Genomic DNA, 11,185 nt, shown 5'->3' with positions numbered 1-11,185 from the left:
AGTTGTATAGAATCTCTTGAGAATCAAGTGGATTATAATTATGTTAAAGCCTATACTGAAAACTATGACTACATCTAGTTTTTACACATTTTTTCTCATTACTCCAAGGATCCTGGCAATTAATCTTGAAACCATGTAGTAGCATCAAACTATCATAATCTAAATCGTTTAGCCAAAATGCTTAAATTGTAACTTCACTACATTTACAATACATGTTTAGACAAAGGAGTAACCGAAGATATGCGAATTTGCCCATTGGTTATCTGTAGTTAGATACTGGCAGTTAAAACGTAAACATCTGTTTAGAATACAATATTTTTTATCCATGCTACCAACCCCTGTGAAGTCTCTGATGATATTTTATCGTCATTTATCAGACAATCAGTCGAGTATAACGACCAGCCATTAAGAGGTGTACATATAACCTAAATTTATTTATTTATTTATTTCAACGCATAGATATTGGTACAAGGAGGCACCAAACACATATGCGCCACACAGATCTCATTTGATATGTGTGGGGGCTGTGATACTGCCCGGGTGCCCAAACCGAAACAGGTGGTTTTCCTAGGGGGCCACAGCCGGATGGTTTTCAACTAGTCAAATCCATGAGTAGTATATTTCGTAGTTTTTCATCAATTGGATAAACTATTACTCTAATGATACGGGTACCTACTTAAAAAAAGACGATAAACCACCAATATTCAACAATTTAGTGTGAAATGTGTGACGAGACTATAATTTATGAACGAACCAATCAGATATAAGATAACGAGTCTTGAATTTCGGCCGCGAAATTCATTCATCCATTTGGCTAAATATCATTTTGGCATTATAGTTGTGTCATTTCGTAATGAAAACCCGAAATCTAATCTTTAACACTAACTATCAACCGTGAATAAGAATTCTAACTGCCCTATAACCCCCATTTACTCCTAATCAGTAGGTGTCCACTCTCAAGGTCACTTCATCGTCGCTCATAGGTCGTCCATAAATTATAGTCTTATGCTTAAACTACACTATGAATCAAGTGATTTTCAAGAAATCGATTATTTCTCAACTAAAAACTACCAAATAGAGAATAATAGTTTCATCGTAGTGTCAAACACTGGACATATTAGAACATTCTCATAAAGAAGAATTCAAAACCACTATGTTTCACAGTAAACTGTTTATTAGGACAGAGTCTGATGATAGAAAATGTTTGACATTGCACAATCCTCACTCAATGTCTTTGATGTGTATCTGTCAGATCTGGTTAGCTCTACATATTAAATCTTGGCACTAGAAATTTGAAACATCCAACCCCTACAATTAGTCCTTCAATAACACAGTAATTATTAATATAGGTTCATCACAAGGTGACTTTGTGTAAAATGGTCGAAATGAAAGGATTTGTCAATAATGACTTCTGTGGAGGGAAATATATTTTGTGTCCTCTATAAATTAAACAGATTGAGTTTTAGTAAAGAATCCCTGAAAGCTTGAAGAAAACAAACAATTTCCGTATTTACGTATTTTTTGAAAGAAATCAGCATTAAATTCACTTAATGTTGTTTACTCGTACCTTCCCATTGTTATTTAGGACTACAATTGATCAGTTTCTTGTTGGCATATATGCATCCTATGCGGACTGCCTCAATATTGCCTTAGGTAGCAAGCTTCATAAGCAAAGATCGACGGTGACTAGTAGTGGAATCCAGTTTGATGCGCGTTTCGTCTTATCTGGGACTCGTCAGTTGGATGTACCTGCATCTCACAGTTGAAATTCACTCCGGGAGAGACTCGAAACCAGTACCGTTTGCTTCAAACGTCATCGCATTATCCACTTAGCTAATGAATCCTAATAGCTATCTGCTCGTGTAATGGGGTAAAGTTTTAAATTCACTTGATGTTGTTTACTTGTATCTTTCCATTGTTATTTGGGACTGTAATTGATCAGTCTCATGTTGGCATGTATGTATCCTGTGCGCACTGCCTCGATAATGCCTTAGGTTACAAGCTTTATACAGCATTGTTTTCTTTAAAATATCAAAAATTCCTATATTACTGATTAAAACAACATCTATTAGTGAACAATATTGTTTTCAACCAGATCTTCATCAAGCTTTATTCTAATATACATATACATATCTATATCGATATATGAAATTATTACCGATTTCTTAGTTTAAGGATAATAGTGGGATTGTTTTTGTAAATAAACAGTAAGCGAAAAGTGCAAATTGATAATGGGATATCAGGTGTTATTATTTAAACATATAAACATAGGTCCAAGAATGCACCAAATAGATATACGCCACATAAATCTTTCGATTTGTGTGAGGGCTGGGATACTGATCGGGTGCCCAAACCGAAGTAGGTGGTTTCGTTAGGGGGCCACACCCGGAGCCTTTGACCTAGAGGTCTAGTCTATAAAGCAGTGGAGATGCACTCCCATGGTAGCCAGCCACCAACAATTGGTTCATACGCCATTTGTTCCTTCAGGATCCTGGAGCTCATGTGCACTATTGGTTTGAAATGAGGGTTTTCCATCTCCCCTAGGTGGAATGGTTTACGTAAATAAACAGTAAGTGAAAAGTACAAATAGATAGTGTGATGACAAGTGTACCAGTTGTGATGAGAATATTAAAGTCTTGAGTCAGTGTTGTTTCATAATAGGATGTAGGTTAACGACTTGAGAGAAAAAAACAAACGTTGAAGTAACGTTCACTAAAGATTATGAAGTTACGTAATAAGAAGTTTTCAAATAAATGAGTAATGAAGTGTATGTTTGAAAAATAGGGGGGGAGAAAAAAATGAATGAAAAAGGTATGGAAAATAATAATTAAAAAAGTCGGTTATTAAAACCGATTTGGTCAAAGAAGAGCTACGATGTTATGAATTCCCTATGAATATTATTAGTTGGATTGTTAACTTGAGTCCCTTTGGCTTTTGCTATGTAGGAGACAAGGTCTAAACCGACAAAGAAAGCTAGTAAGTATATGATAAAAAAGGAGACACGAAGAATTCAGAAGATTAGAATATGGGAGAACAGAAAGAGTGGATGCACTTGCGCCATTGCAATCAATTTTGAGCCATGTCATTCAAGATCTCTAACCATCGGTTGCTATCGTCTCGTGGATCCCAACGAGGTAGTCTTCGCCTACCAACACTGCTCAGTCCACTTGTTAGTGACCTCATGGATTTGTGCCATGTTTTGGTCTGGCCGCCCCCTCAGTGGTTGAGCATACGTAACACATGCCTCAGCCATCTCAACTGATGAAGTTTCACTACGTCATCAATTGATTTGCCATCCTTACCTAGTACGCGTTTCCTAACAACTGTGTTATTTACTCGATAGTCCAAGGATATACGAGCAATGTTTCGAAGACACCTATGACCAAATACTAGTAACCTACGAATATCCTCTACTCTTACCGGCCATGTTTCACTGCCATAAAGTAGGATGGAACGAACTGCTGTGCAGTAAACCCGTCCTTTGGTTGATAGACGGAAATCTCGCCTACGCCATAAATGACGCAAGTTGGTAAAAGCTAGTCGAGCTTTCTGTATCCGTGCTGAGATTTCGTCACACACCAGACCATAAGGCCTGATGAGACTTCAAAGTGAAGCGGTCGACACGCTCAACTAATTCACTCCCTATCATTGGTTCGGTTGTCGATGCCACCTAATCCTGATGTAACATTTTGCATTTCGAGGGGTAGAATCGCATCCCGAACATGCTTGCATTGTTGCTTAGAGTGGTCAGAGGACGAAATTATTTAAGCATTTTAAAAGGCAGTATAGGGTTCTGGAGATCACTGAGTTCTTGATTGAGCTCATGAATCGATTAATACTTCCAGGTTCTCAATGGGAGTCTAACATTAATCGATTCATGAGCTCAATCATTTTGATACAGTTTTAAAATCTGACAAACGCGTTATATATATATATATATATATATATACCGTGTCATGTCTGCAAAGTCCACAGTATTAATATTCAATTGGTCCGATTTTATGAATAACTGACATTGTCAAAATTAACAGTATATGACATACAGAAATCAGCAGATATATTTGATCGGCAAATTAGTAACCTGGATATCTATTGATTGAACATTCATGCATTCAGATATTTAAATAAAATAATCTTATCACTATAGGTTTATTGAGTATCACTGAAATCATAAGGTGATCAACTTCAGACCACAATTGGAAACCTAAAAGCTTTAGATAACTGTTTCGTTCTTGTGTGTGACTCCTTAGCATTACCCATTCACGATTCTGAATCCTGGAATCGAATCCAGGACCTTCTGCCTCACTTTTGAACGCTTAATACCTAGACGACTGAACCGCCGCCGTACATTTTTAATGTCTGACTTCAATCCACGATATTAAGCGACCATAATTTTAAATGATTTTTCTTGATTTTCATTTTTGAATAAGCATATGGCTGAAGTTTATTGTAGCATTCGCAAAATGAATGAGTTATACAGCATAAAATGTACGTAAAGAAAACCTTTGTAAAGTAAAAATATAACATTAAACTTATCAAATCCTCAATTCTTTCCATGTATATTGTATATAACATGAGAGCATTAGTCCATTATACGAGACTGGTAATCCATAATATTTATGAGGCATGGTAGTGAAACAGTTCATTTTGTGGAAGTTGTTTTACATAGCTCTTCAATGTTCTAGTGATATTGTACTTTCTCACTTGGAGATGGTTTACTTGAAAACCCATTCAAGATACGAATGTCAGAGTGACTGATGTAAATAAAAGTGATCATTTTAGGACCTTTTTGTGTTTGTCTGTGTTATGGCTTTAAGTTGGGTCGATTTTTACCCTGTGCTAATTGTTGTGTCCTTGACTGGAAAATTAGAGAGCAGGGTACTTATCGATCGATTACAGTGACACGTAAACACGTACGGACGGTCTAGAGTCTCGATTGGTCCCACTTCCCTGTCTAGCCCAGTTAGTTGAGTCCAGAACACAAGTCACAGCCTCGGAGATATGAATCAATATATTTCAAACATACTCTATTTATATACTAACCAAGCATACCACATCGTACCATAAAATAGAAAACAACATTTTGTACAATATTCAATAAGTGAACAGATACCGACCAATAGGAAATGTCCATTTAAAGTCCAAGGACACCATTGGACTTAACATGATAATTATTGGTCTATTCCTCCGCATCCACAACAGTCTGTTTTTAAGAGCTAGTGTTGTTGGTAGGACATGCTGGCGTTTGTGGATCCTGTAGTGTGCATCCGTTATCATTAGGTGTACCATTTTTCTTCTACACTTACCAACAAGCGCAAGATATAGACCTTAAATCAACTGCCCATCGGGATGGAGAATAGCTGAGCAAAGTAGGAGAAAAATGGTACATCTAATGATAACGGATGCACACTGCAGGATCCGCAAGAGCTAGTGTTATTTTTTACATCTGTTTTGTATTTCCATCGACTTCTTCCTCTAATCCACTAACTGACCGATTAGCATTGATTATATAGATAAATCGATTTGTTATGTATAAGAATATAGACCGATCACAACTGATTGATTTAAGTGTTAAGTTTCTAGATGTTCTTCAGCGTTCTTAGTTTTCTTGATCTAAATCTATGCAGTTTCAACTGTCCAATTTATTACTTCATATAATGACCTAAAGAATAATTGTTTCACTATTGATACAGTCCGATTGATGACAAATCGATTTACGTATATGTTATTGTAGAGACTTATTTATTTATTTAAACATATAAACATTGGTACAAGGAGGTACCAAATAGATATGGACCACATAATTCATTCAGTTTGTGTGAGGGCTGGGATGCTACCTGGGTGCCCAAATCAAGCAGGTGGTTTTCTTAGGAGGCTACAGCCGGAGCCTTCAACATAAAGGTCTGATCCACTAGGCAGTGGAGAAAAGTTAGGAGATGCAGTCCTGTGGTAGCCGGTCACCAACGATTAGTTAATATGCCATTTGTTACTTCAGGATACTGGAGCACATGTGCACCATTAGTTTGAAATGAGGGTTTTCCAACTCCCCTAGGTGGACTCTCCATGTCCACCAACTCGATTAAAGCGCCGAACATTCACTTTTTGTCCTCTCAATTTTCTAAATAACACCCCTTTCGCGAAAATTCAGTGTAGGGAGCAATTTCCTACAGGTCTAATTCTGAGCTATTCTCTAGACCGTCGAATACAGAGTCTTGGTTTGGCCAAAGTCAAAACAAGCAAGCTATTTGGCTAGATAAACTTTATCTGTTTCTAAAACATAAATGAACATCGTTAGTGTACAAACAAACTGTACGGTCTATTAATACAGGGAAAAACAGAGACAAATAACATACCGAACAGTAGCCAGAGAATAGGAAAAATGAGTCGACAAAGCAAATATTGTTTTACAATGAACATCAAACTGTGATTGGTTAATAAAGAGATACAGTGGTACAAGGACAAAGGGAGTTAATGTGGTGGTGGGCGTTTCCCTTTATTATTGGTGAGTTCGTCTATCGATCACATTTTACAGTCAGTGAGTAGGACTTCTCTGACAGTGGCTGTTTACGCGTGACCATGTAAGAGCATTTGGAGAGAGAGGTGACTTTCCCCACTCTCGGCCGTACCAGTGCATTTGGGGTCAATCATATGGACTTCAAATATACCGAACATTTCAACCTCTATAAAGTTAAAACTCAGCCACTTTACTCACAATTTTGTTTCAAATAAACACTGTTATGGATCATTGGGAAACATGCATAAACGAGACACTTCAGTAAGCTATATCAAAAACAAATTTGCTAAACTTAACCAAAAAAAACCGAGAGCATGAAATGAAGTATATGAAATATAAATCAAAACTCTATCAGGTGAACCTAACATTCATCAAATCATTGATAATATTGATTATTCAATTCTATGATTTACCGTTTTTGTTTAATAGTGAATGATTTCGTTTCACAAAGAGAGTTAGTTGAAGTAAACCGTTTTGTCACTGAATAGAAATATGGATAATTCATCAAAGGCAATCGTTTTTTTCTCTTATACTCCAACACTTTGATTATTCTGTAACCTTCTTTTTCTGTGTTAGAAATCTCGGAGCAATCTCTTCTATCCTTCTATAGATTGATTTATCTATCAAAGTAGTATTAAATACGAATATACAACTTCAGTAAATGATTCAATGACCTGAATGATCATTCAGGGAGGTGTTTTTTTTCTCGAGAAATCTCATACAATATTGTATCTTCAAAGTAACTTCCAACTGAACTCTTTCATGTAAATAATTGAAACCCATTTTACAATTATGATTTTTAAATATCACAGATTGTAAGCAGTTGGTAAGAATCAAATGAAATGAAATGAATTCATGTTATTCTGCTCAAATCTTTGTTCTTGTTGTTTCTAAGTAAATTGATTACATTGAGAAGAAATATTTCTTAAGTGAACTCTATTTTTTTACTAGATGGAGTTTACTTAATTACTTACTTACGCCTGTTACTCCCAGTGGAGCACAGGCTGCCAACCAGCATTCTCCGACCCACTCTCTCCTGGGCATTCCTTTCCAGTTCTTTCCAATTGTTGTTCATTCTTCTCATGTCTGTTTCTATTTCCCGGTGTAATGTGTACTTTTGTCTTCCTCTCCTCCTTTAGCCTTGAAGATTCCAAGTGAGAGCTTGCCTTGTGACTCAGTTGGGTGCTTTCCTCAATGTGTGTCCTATCCACTTCCATCACTTCTTCCTGATTTCTTCTTCCATTGGGATTTGGTTTGTTCTTTATTAGATCTCAGTAGCTAAGTAGATAACGCGACGGTGTTTGAAGCGAACGGTACGGGTTTTGAGTCCCTCCTGGAGTGAACATCAACTGTTAGATGCAGGTATATCCAACTGACGAGTCCCAGAAAGACGAAACGTGCATCGAGCTGGATTACAGTGCTATTCATTATCCATCTCTGCTTAAACTCCACCTGGAGCCTTTCGAGGGCTACTGTAGGTCCCAAGCCCATTTAAAGCAGTAGGGTTGGGCGTGGAGTTAGCGAACCGATCCCGTAGAAAACTAAAGCGCTAAAAAACAATAACCAGAAAAAATAATTAAATCGAGTTAGTTTTTTTCAATATGTAGCATGATATGACATCAGTTGAAGCAGTACTGTCGGAACTGAACAGTTGATTTATTTCAATTTATAATTCCCTGGTAATGTTAGGGAATTCAGAAAAACTTCACATTTATTATTCCTTTTCTGTTGTTGATCTAGTACTGTTTTTTTTTTGTTTTATTATACTACTTATAAACTACTGAAACACTTAGTCAAATTACGTTTTATATTATTGTTTTACTAAAGACTATTCCATCAGATTAGTTTTATGGTTTCTTGAAATAATTATTTTGTTTAAAATTCATTTTAGGTACATTAAGTAAGTGATTAATTAAATGTTTACACTATTCAGTATTGTTGTGACGACTTCCAAGAACTACGACATAGCCTTCAGAGGCCCTAAAAGAAGCTGAAGAGTTTCCAACCAATCAGAGCGTAATAGGGCTTTCTAGAATATCAACGTGACATACTACTACTGGACAGTAGGATAATTTGCATCTTCGCAGATTGGTTGAATTATAATGTTGATATCACAAATGCTATTATCTATAAATAGTCGTGATTTTGTGTACATTTTGATTCTTATCCATCAAACACTTTTCCAGTCTTCTTCTATCTTTTGATTTACAACTGTGGGGGTTCTATTCGTTCGTGTGCCTTAGTTGTATATTGTATTCTGCGTTACCCATAATTCTGAGTCTAATCACATAAGATGTTTAGAGAATAATTCTGTCGAACTGTTATTCTCATTGCAATTAGTTCATAGTAACCCTAATGAATGAAACTATAGGGAAGCATACTTTTAAGAAGCTTTTTTAAAAATTATTGTATTTAGCAAAATGTATTGACAAGCCACCGCAAAATGAATAGAACCACTATTGAGACAATAAATTTATGGACGACATTTGAACGACGCTAGACTGACCATGAGAGTGTCCATTTAATAACAAGATCAAATGAGGGTTATAAAACAGTGTGAAAAATTAGAATTATAATTTACAGTTGATGATTAAGGTTCGGAATTACATTCCGGATTTTCATCACGAATTGACATCAACTACAATGTCAAAACTCGTTTTATCCAAATGGATGAATGAATTTCATGCCAAAAATCCGCCAACTGTTATCTTAAACGTGACTGGTTTGTCCATAAATTATAGTCTCGCCAAACATACCATACAGTGTAGAAATCAACTGTAATATTTGCGGTTGAAAATGAATGGTCGTTGACTAATGTTCAAGTATATTTTAACACATCCCTTTAATAATATCAAATTGAAAGTGTCGGATGTTAAATGTCGACTTAATAATCTAAAGATTTGGAACTCCAGATCCAATATGAGGTGGTCCTGAATATACAATTTCCTGTAATCCAATATTAAGATCAAACAGCTATCTCATGCTTTTTGATTTTCAACATATGTCTAGATAAAATCAATTACTGATGGAAAATATCTTCAAAATTGGAGCCATCACTAACTCATTCATACTATAATAAAGATTGAATATATGTATATGGGAATGTCATGTGTCAAAAAATCCATAGAAAAATTGAACTCTCCTTAGGCTGAGATTTGAACATACACGTGATATGATGAGTAACAGGCTGGTCAACTGGAATGCGAATCACATATGAAACTGATATTTTTACAATTGTGTGTGGCGTATCCACATCTTAAAAAGAATGATTAATAATAAATCTAGATTGATATCAAGAATGAATCAATGTTAGACCACCACTGAAAACCTAGAAGCATTAGACGGCCCTTTCGTCCTAGCATGAAACTCCTCAACAGTGCGCATCCATGATACCACGCATGGGATGCGGACCCCGAACCTTCGGTCTCGCGCGCGAACGTCTAACCTCTATACCACTGAGCCGGCATCCGACGGCGTTAATGTATAACTTCCACCAATCCATGATATCACTCGACCGTTCACCATTATCTTCCGTCAGTAACTGCCTCACAACAGGTACAGTTGAACCCCACTGGTTACGGCTTCTTACTAGAACTCCATGGAGTCCATCTCGAAGCCAGTCACTAGTGAGAACATGATAATTGTCAGTATACGGTTGAGTTGGATGCCAGGTCAGTGCTCAAGAGGTCATGCGTTCGCGCACGAGACCAAAAGTTCTGGGATCAAGTCCCGCGTGCCGGATCGTGGGTTCGCACTACTGATGAGTCTTATACGAAGACAAAACGACCGTCCAATACTGTCGGGTTTTCAATGGTGGTCTAACATTGATCTATTGATTATATTAATCTAAACTCAACAATCCTCACAACCCTATAGTGTTAATATTTAATTGTATAATATTGTAAATATGTGTTCATACAGTAGGTTATTGAATTATTATTGTTACATACAGCTCAGTTCAATTTAGGGAAATCTGACTATTAATCTGACTGTGAATATACCATATGATGGGACCTCAGATCATTTTGTTCTATTTTGAGAATCAAACCAGTCTTTCTTTTTGCACTTTGCGCCTTTTCTCTTGTGTTCAAGTCTTCGCGTAGGTTCAATTTGAGGTTATTAGAAGCGGTTAATAAATCAAATGGATTGTTCATTCAGTAACACTAATCAATATTTTAATAGTTGAAATCATCGGTCAATTGAAGTTAGACCACCATGGAAAACCTGAAAGCATCGTCCTACTGTAGGACCCTCAACAGTGTGCATCCACGGTCCCGCCTAGAGGTTAAGCGTTCGCGCGATGGAGACCGATAGGTCCCGAGTTCGAATCTCCCTAGGCCACCCACGATCCCACCTTGAGAAGTTCGGACCTAGAACCTTCAGTCGTGCGCGCGAACTCTTAATCTGTAGGCCATTGAACAGTCATCTAACGGTGTTAATGTTTAACTTCAACCAATCCATGAAATTGAGCGATATATCCACTTATCAATCTGTTATAAATATTGATGCATTTATACATAACATTACAAAAAAACACATACATACTTTATATTATATTCATTATCAATATTTTAGGTTTGTTACAATATTTTATTTATTATACTCATTTCTGACCCGAAACAAAACTGAACCCATATTACCTTAACATCCTATATACAAACGAATCTTTCT

The sequence above is a fragment of the Schistosoma haematobium genome, chromosome 4 (genome assembly GCF_000699445.3).
Source record: "Schistosoma haematobium chromosome 4, whole genome shotgun sequence".
NCBI classification, from domain to species: Eukaryota; Metazoa; Platyhelminthes; class Trematoda; order Strigeidida; family Schistosomatidae; genus Schistosoma; species Schistosoma haematobium.
This window is presented reverse-complemented; position numbering follows the sequence as displayed.